This window comes from Tenrec ecaudatus, chromosome 2, assembly GCF_050624435.1.
Source record: "Tenrec ecaudatus isolate mTenEca1 chromosome 2, mTenEca1.hap1, whole genome shotgun sequence".
Lineage (NCBI taxonomy): Eukaryota > Metazoa > Chordata > Mammalia > Afrosoricida > Tenrecidae > Tenrec > Tenrec ecaudatus.
In genome coordinates this window covers 117,240,225-117,247,175 of record NC_134531.1, presented here as the reverse complement: position 1 = coordinate 117,247,175, position 6,951 = coordinate 117,240,225, and positions in this window count along the sequence as shown.

Here is a 6,951-nt window from a genome sequence, read left to right as displayed (position 1 = left end):
ATATCTTCCACAAAGACAGTGCTCTATATGCTACTTTTGAGAGTTGGAATTGGAGTTTTTCAGGCTCCTGAGTGCAGCAACTACTGTTCTGGAGGTAAGACGATGGGAGCAAAGCAAGTGGAGACAATTCACTCAGTGGTCTACTGGACCAGATGGCATTCGTCTCCATGACCCTGAGACCAGAAGAAGGCAATGGTGCCTGGATACCACTAACTGCTCAAAGAGGGGTCCCATTCGAAAGGTGGATGCAGTGGAAGAAAAATGTGGGGAAAACTCAAAATCATAAATCAGTCCAGGCTTACTGGTGGATAGAAGTTGGCAGACCGCCACACTATGGCACACAGACATCTTTCAGGCTCAGGAATGACCACACCCCCTGGCTCCATATTCAGACGAACAATAGACCTGTCTGCTGCTTGCCTGAAAACGACAGCACTAGAGAGGGATGCGCACATCTCAGAAAACCCAACCATTTCAGAGCACTGTTTGCCTAAGCACGGATTTCAGGAGGTTCATGAAGACAGAGGAATGGAAACAAGAAACAGGGAAGAAGTGGGTAAGTGGTGTCCCACTGTGCGGGTGGCAGACGAGCCCGCGGAACGACAGGAGGGTGAGTTGCTGAAGGAACAAAGGCATCGCCCTGTAAGGCCTCACCCAATTCACAGTGAGAGGTCAAAAAACGAAGAGAGACCATTCGACTTGCCTATTGTTAATTTTTGTTTAGGGTTTTTAAAATAATGCTTTTCTGTATATGAAATCCAAAATACATAGAGACAGCCACTGGATTAATGTTCCTCAATCCTTCATTCCTTGGGAGTATGAGAGGAGAAATGGGGAGCTAAGAGCGATGAGTACAAGAATGAAGAAAACGTTCTAACACTGATTGTGGTGATGATTGTACAACTCTTCTTGATGCGACTGGACTATTATATGATGTATGAATTATATACCAATCAAACTGTTGGGGGAGGGCGAAGAAAGAAAAGACACAATTCTGACAGACAGCCTTTCTGATTTTAAGCTCTGCATTATCTTGTTCTTCCTGACGATTGCTTCTCAGTTATGTCCAGATTTGGCACAAGCACAACTACGTGTTCCAGAAGTCCCATTCTGAGCAATGTTACCCGTAATTCGTTATGATCCACAGAGTCAAATGACGTTGCGTAGATTATAAACAAAGGAAATGTCCTTGTGTTATTCCCTGCTTTCTGCCAACATCCACCTGACACCAGCAATGAGACCCTCCATACCACATTCTTCGCTGGCAGCAGATTGAATTATGGCTTCCCTGTCAATTACCACTGCAGGCATTTAAAAAGTTATCTTCAGAAAAATTTTACTTGCATGCGATATTATTAATATTGTTCAATAATGCCACATTCTGTTGGATCACCTTTCTTTGGATGAATACAAATATGGATTTCTTGCAGTCAATTGGCCAGGTATCATTCTTTCAAATTGACAGGCACAGATGGATGAGTGGCCCCAGCAATGCATCCATTTGTTGAAACGTCTCAGTTGATATTTTCTCAAATTCCCGAGGCTTGTTGTTCACCAGTTCCTTCTGCAATGTGGACTTCTTCCTTCAGTACTGCTGGCTCTTGACCACATGAAATGGTGGGTCAGTTATCTTTGGCCCAGTGACTCCAGGTAACCCTTCCAAACTCTTGTTTTGCTTCCTTCATTGTTCAGTATTTTGCCCATAGAATTCTTTATTATCTGAACTCAAATCTTTGATTTCTATTGCAGTTCTTTCAGCTTGAGAGACGCAAGGTGTTTCTTCTTTTTTTGTGTTTTCTAACTCCAGGTCTTCACCCATTTTGTTACAGCGCTGTACTTTGTCTACTCAGGCACCCTTTGAAACCTTCTGCCTCTCTTGTACGTCATTGTGTATGCCATTCACTGAGCTCCTCTCTTAAGATAGAGGCTCTCTGCATCCACTTTGGCCTTCTCTTTCCTGTCTTTTTAATGACCTTTTGCTTTAGGTACAATATCCTTGATGTTATCCCACAACTCCTCTGGTCATTTGTGTTCAGTGCGTCGATTCCATTCCTGAGGTGGTCTTGAAATTTAGGTGAGATATACGAGTCCTGGCTTATAATATCAAGACCATTCTAATTTTCATGCATAAAAGATAGGAATGTTTCCTTCTAAGTGTCAACTGTGGCCTCCAGGATGCTTACTGTTTCTCAGGTGCCATCCGGTGGATAAAAACTGAAATGCAGTTTTATGTAAAGAATTTGAGTCCCGTTGGTTAAACGTTCATGTTGCTTATATTTGTTGCATTGTATTATTCATAGTAACAAGAAAAACAAATCTTTAATGATCATTCATTTACACTGACCAGAACTCAGCATGTTTATATTTACATAGTTATGCAAAATAAAAGCCTTGGTTTTCTTCGTCCTGCTTTCCCCTTTTCCTTTCTGCTTTGATTTCACCGGGGTTTTACCACCTCCTTCCCTAACACTGCTCTGTGGCACCCCCTGAGCAGCCCGAGTGTCCTGTACTAGGCTGGAGCATCCACTTCTTGTATTTCCTTATCTCAGATAGCCTTGTTTGGCATCTGCATGCTTCCTTTGGTAACAACCTTAATGCTTGCTGATTTTTCTTCGCATGTGATCAAGCCATAAAATATATCTGTGCTCCAATTTACTAGATGATATGCTTTTATTTCTACGTTTTCAGAAATGTTAAACTGGCAGTATCAGTTAAGATTATTTGAGCCTACATGTAACAAAATTCCCCAGTGTTTTATAAATAGCGGCATTGTGAAAAGTTAAGTGGAGCCTATGATCCCTGGATGAAACCCTGGTGATTCAGTGGTTAAATATGACTACTCTGGTAGTTACATAATCTGGTGTCAATTTGAGAGGATTACGAGTGAAGGGGTGGAGTCTGGCCCGTCAATCAAGATATAACCTATGAGACCTCTGTGTGGGCCTGGCCTTCTTCTGGGAACTCCTGTTTTTTCCTCCTGGGAGGCAGGAGACACTTCTTTTTCTCTGCTCACTCCCTGAGAGACGCTCTACTGACAAGACACATGGCACAACACTGATAGACCCCTGTGCCTTGGGAACTGGAGAAGCCACGTGAAGACCCCTGCCAGCGCTGAGATGCTTACACCTCTGGCCTGTGATCTTCCTGCATTTGGCATCAGTGCATGTGTTGCTTGGGTCTGAAGAGGACTTAATAGATTGGTATTGGACATAGGGGCTAATATCGGATTGATGGACTTGGTTTGGACTGGGCTGGGATATTTTCTCAATATTCAATTGCTCTTGTATATAAACCATTTTCTTATACACATATGAGTTTCTGTGGATTTGTTTCTCTAGTCTACCCGGACTGACACAGCTGCTAAGCCAAAGGGTCAATGGTTAGAATTATCCACCCATTCTGCAGAAGAAAGCTATATCATAGCCATCAGCATCCATAAAGATGAACAGCCGTGACCACCCTATGGGGCAGTTCCCTGTGAGTTAGACTCTCTGGACAACAGGGTGGGTTTACTTTAGAAATATTTGTAAACTATCTTCCTCCTCCTTCTTTATGTGGGAAAAAAGAATAGCCAATTCCTCCATCCCCTCGGCCACTCGTCTTGTACTCCAAACTGCTGTGCCTTCTCTTTGGTCCTGAAGAGTCTATAACCTGTCAAAGACGGAACCTTCCACTTGTGCCGGGACTTCATATCAACTTATTGCAAATGGATTTCTCTTAGGCATTCTCAAACATTCCCTCCACTGGATCATTCCCAGTAGCATGCAAACACACTCTGCTAGTTACAATACAACAACAAAGACCCCACTTTGATCCCATATCATATACAGCTATTGGATTATTTCTCTGAGAAATTCACCAAAATGGTTACCTACAGATACGCTCGAAATCTCCTCACCTCCTCTCTCCTCCACTTTGTCAGGCTGTGGTAATCACCACCCCACACTGGCATTGCTCTCCAACTGAACCTCTCACTCCACCCATCATTTCTCTCACCTCATCTTTTCACTCTGCATCTTTCTATATCTCTTTCTGAAAACTTTTTGGTTTTCCGTATTTCCCACACACCTCCTCTCCGAGTCCTCCTTTTCTCCTGACCCATGTTGGAAAAACTCAGTTCTGAGACTTCAGTTATTCACTTCTTGCGTGATCTCATTTAGTCTTATTTACACGTCTTCGACAATGAAGTCTTGGAATGGTCCAAATGATTAAGGAGCTCAGCTGCTAACTGTAGAGTTTGAGGTTTGAAGGTCACCCATACGTGCCACGGACAAACCCGATGGCAAGAGTTTGGCTTTATTTTGGTGGTTGTGGTAGTTACAAAATTTCATGTCAACTTGAGGAATAAGTATAGGGGTGGAGTCTGGCCTGTCAATCAGGTGACAGTCTGATGGTGACTCCTGGAGCATGTGCCCTTTTCATGAGGATTCTGGGAACTTCCTCTCTTTATCCCTGGAGGAGCACCACACTCTCTGCTTCACCTTCCTGTTGACAAGCCACAAGAAGCCATGTTGATGGATCCACTAGACTTTGCACCCATTGGCCTGCGATCTTCCTGCATTCCATATCATTGCATGTGACTGCATGAGTTTGAGGAGTGATTTATAGACTAGTATCAGACCTAGGGGCTAATATTGGACTTATGAACTTGATCTAGACTGGGCTGGGATGTTCTATTGATATATAATTACTCTTTGATATAAGATCTCTCTTACACACGTAAGTGTCCTTGGATTGGTTTCTCTAGTCAACCCGGGCTAGCACAGTGGTTGTTGGTGCCAGTCAGTTGCCACTCATAGTGACCCTAGGGACAGTGGAAAGAAACACTGCCTGGTCCTGTGCCATCTTCAAAATCATTTTTATGGTCTTTTTTCCCCGGCAGATGTACCCAATGTAATATGTTGTTGGATGTCTTGACTGCTGCTACCACACATGTTGATAATAACGTAAATCCTTCTGTGTCCCCCTCACAATTGCTGCTGTGCCTGAGCCAATGATTGCAGCCACGGTGTCAGCGCATCTCCTCCCTGATCTGCTGTTTGGCTGACCTTAAACTTTACCAAACATGGTGTCTTTTCTAGGAACTGGTCTCTCCTGATAACAGGTCCAAAATACATAGCACGTAGTCTCATTAGCCTCCTTTCTAACAAATGTCCAGGCTGTACTTCTTCCAAGAGAGGATTGTTTGTTATTCTGACTGTCCACCGTATTTTCAATATTCTTCCCCGACGCCATAATTCAAATGCCTCAATTCTGCAAACATCCTTATTCAATAACCCACTTTCACATGTATATGAGAGGACTGAAAATGCCCTGGCTTGGGTCAGGTGTGCCTTAGTCCTCAAAGTAAACTCCTTGCTTTGGAACACTTTAAAGATGGCTTCTGCAGCATATTTCCCCAGTGAAATATATCCCTTGGTTTCTTGACTGTTACATCCATGAGCATTGACTGTGGATACAAGTAAAATGAAATACTTGACAACGTCAACATTTTCTCTTTTTAACATCATGTTATCTATTGGTCCAGTGTGAGGATTTAGGTTTTCTCTGCATTAAAATCCATATGATGGCTACAGTTAAAATCTATATGACTACAGTCCCTGAACTTCGTCAACAAGTGTTTCAAGTCCTCCTCACGTTCAGCAAGCCAGGTTGGGCCACCTCCATCTCACAGGTCGTTCATAAGCCACATTCTTCTTTATGTAGTCCAAATTCTCAGACTGTTTGCTCAGCAGATTGAATAAGTAGGGTGAATGACCCGCGCCTCTCCTGACGTTAAACCACGCGGTGTGCCCTTGTTCTGTTTGAACTGCTACCTCTCGGTCAATGTACAGGTTTACACGAGTACAATGAAATGACATGCTCTGGAATTCCCATTGCCTCATTGTTATCCATAGTCTGTTAAGATCCACACAATTGTATGTCTTTGCATAGTCAATAAAATACCCGTAAGCATCTTTCTAGGATTCTCCGCTTTCAGGCAAGACCCATCTGACAACACCAATATCTCTCATGCCAGATCCTCTTCTGGATCTGTCTTGAGTGTCTTTAATTTGTAACAGTTTTATTGGTATGTAATTCACAAGCCATACAATTCAATGGTCTGCCTATCGTAAAAAGAAGGGTGCAATCATCACCGCAGTCCATGTTCAAACAGTCTCTTCATGTTTGTACCCATTCTTTTTAGCTCCCTATCCCTCCCGCCCAACTTCCTCTGCCACAACCCTAGAAGCTATTCTTCTAATTATTGTCTTTATAGATTTATCTATCCTGCATTTCATATGAAGAAAAATCACACAAAGCTCTGCCCCAATAATAATCAAGTAAAACACAGATAAATCTCAATCCACAAGAAAGCAAAAAAGTATAAAAGCAGGAATTAAAAATGGCTCAAAAAGGAAGACAAATGGTAAGATGTTGAAATTAACCTAACTATGTCTGCATTATTCACTTTCTGATGTGATCTATCTATGGGCAAGGCTATTTGTGTGCCTGGTTAGTAGTTCAAGGGAATTCAATGGAGACTCAATCCCTGTAGGGACTCTGCAAAGGGATTGTTCAGCTTTTACTGTCGTTCATAGGCTTCTGAAAACTGGGTGCTGAGATTTTAAGTTCGAACACAATTCCCTTCTTGGAATTATTTACAACCCTTAGATCACACGGGCTGCTATTCTTCTTCTGTGTGCTCTTGGCTAGCTGCTTGTTCTAAGGTAATCTCTTTTTTTAAAATCATTTTATTGGGGGCTCATACAACTCCTATCACAATCAATTGTGTAAAACACATTTATACATTTGTTGCCTTCCTTATTCTCAAAACATTTGCTCTCCACTTAAGCACCTGTCATCAGGTCCTCATTTTTCCCCCTCCCTCCCCGCTGCCCCTCCCTCCTGGACCCTTGATAATTTATAAATTATTTTGTCATCTCTTGCCCTGTCCAATGTCTCCTTCAC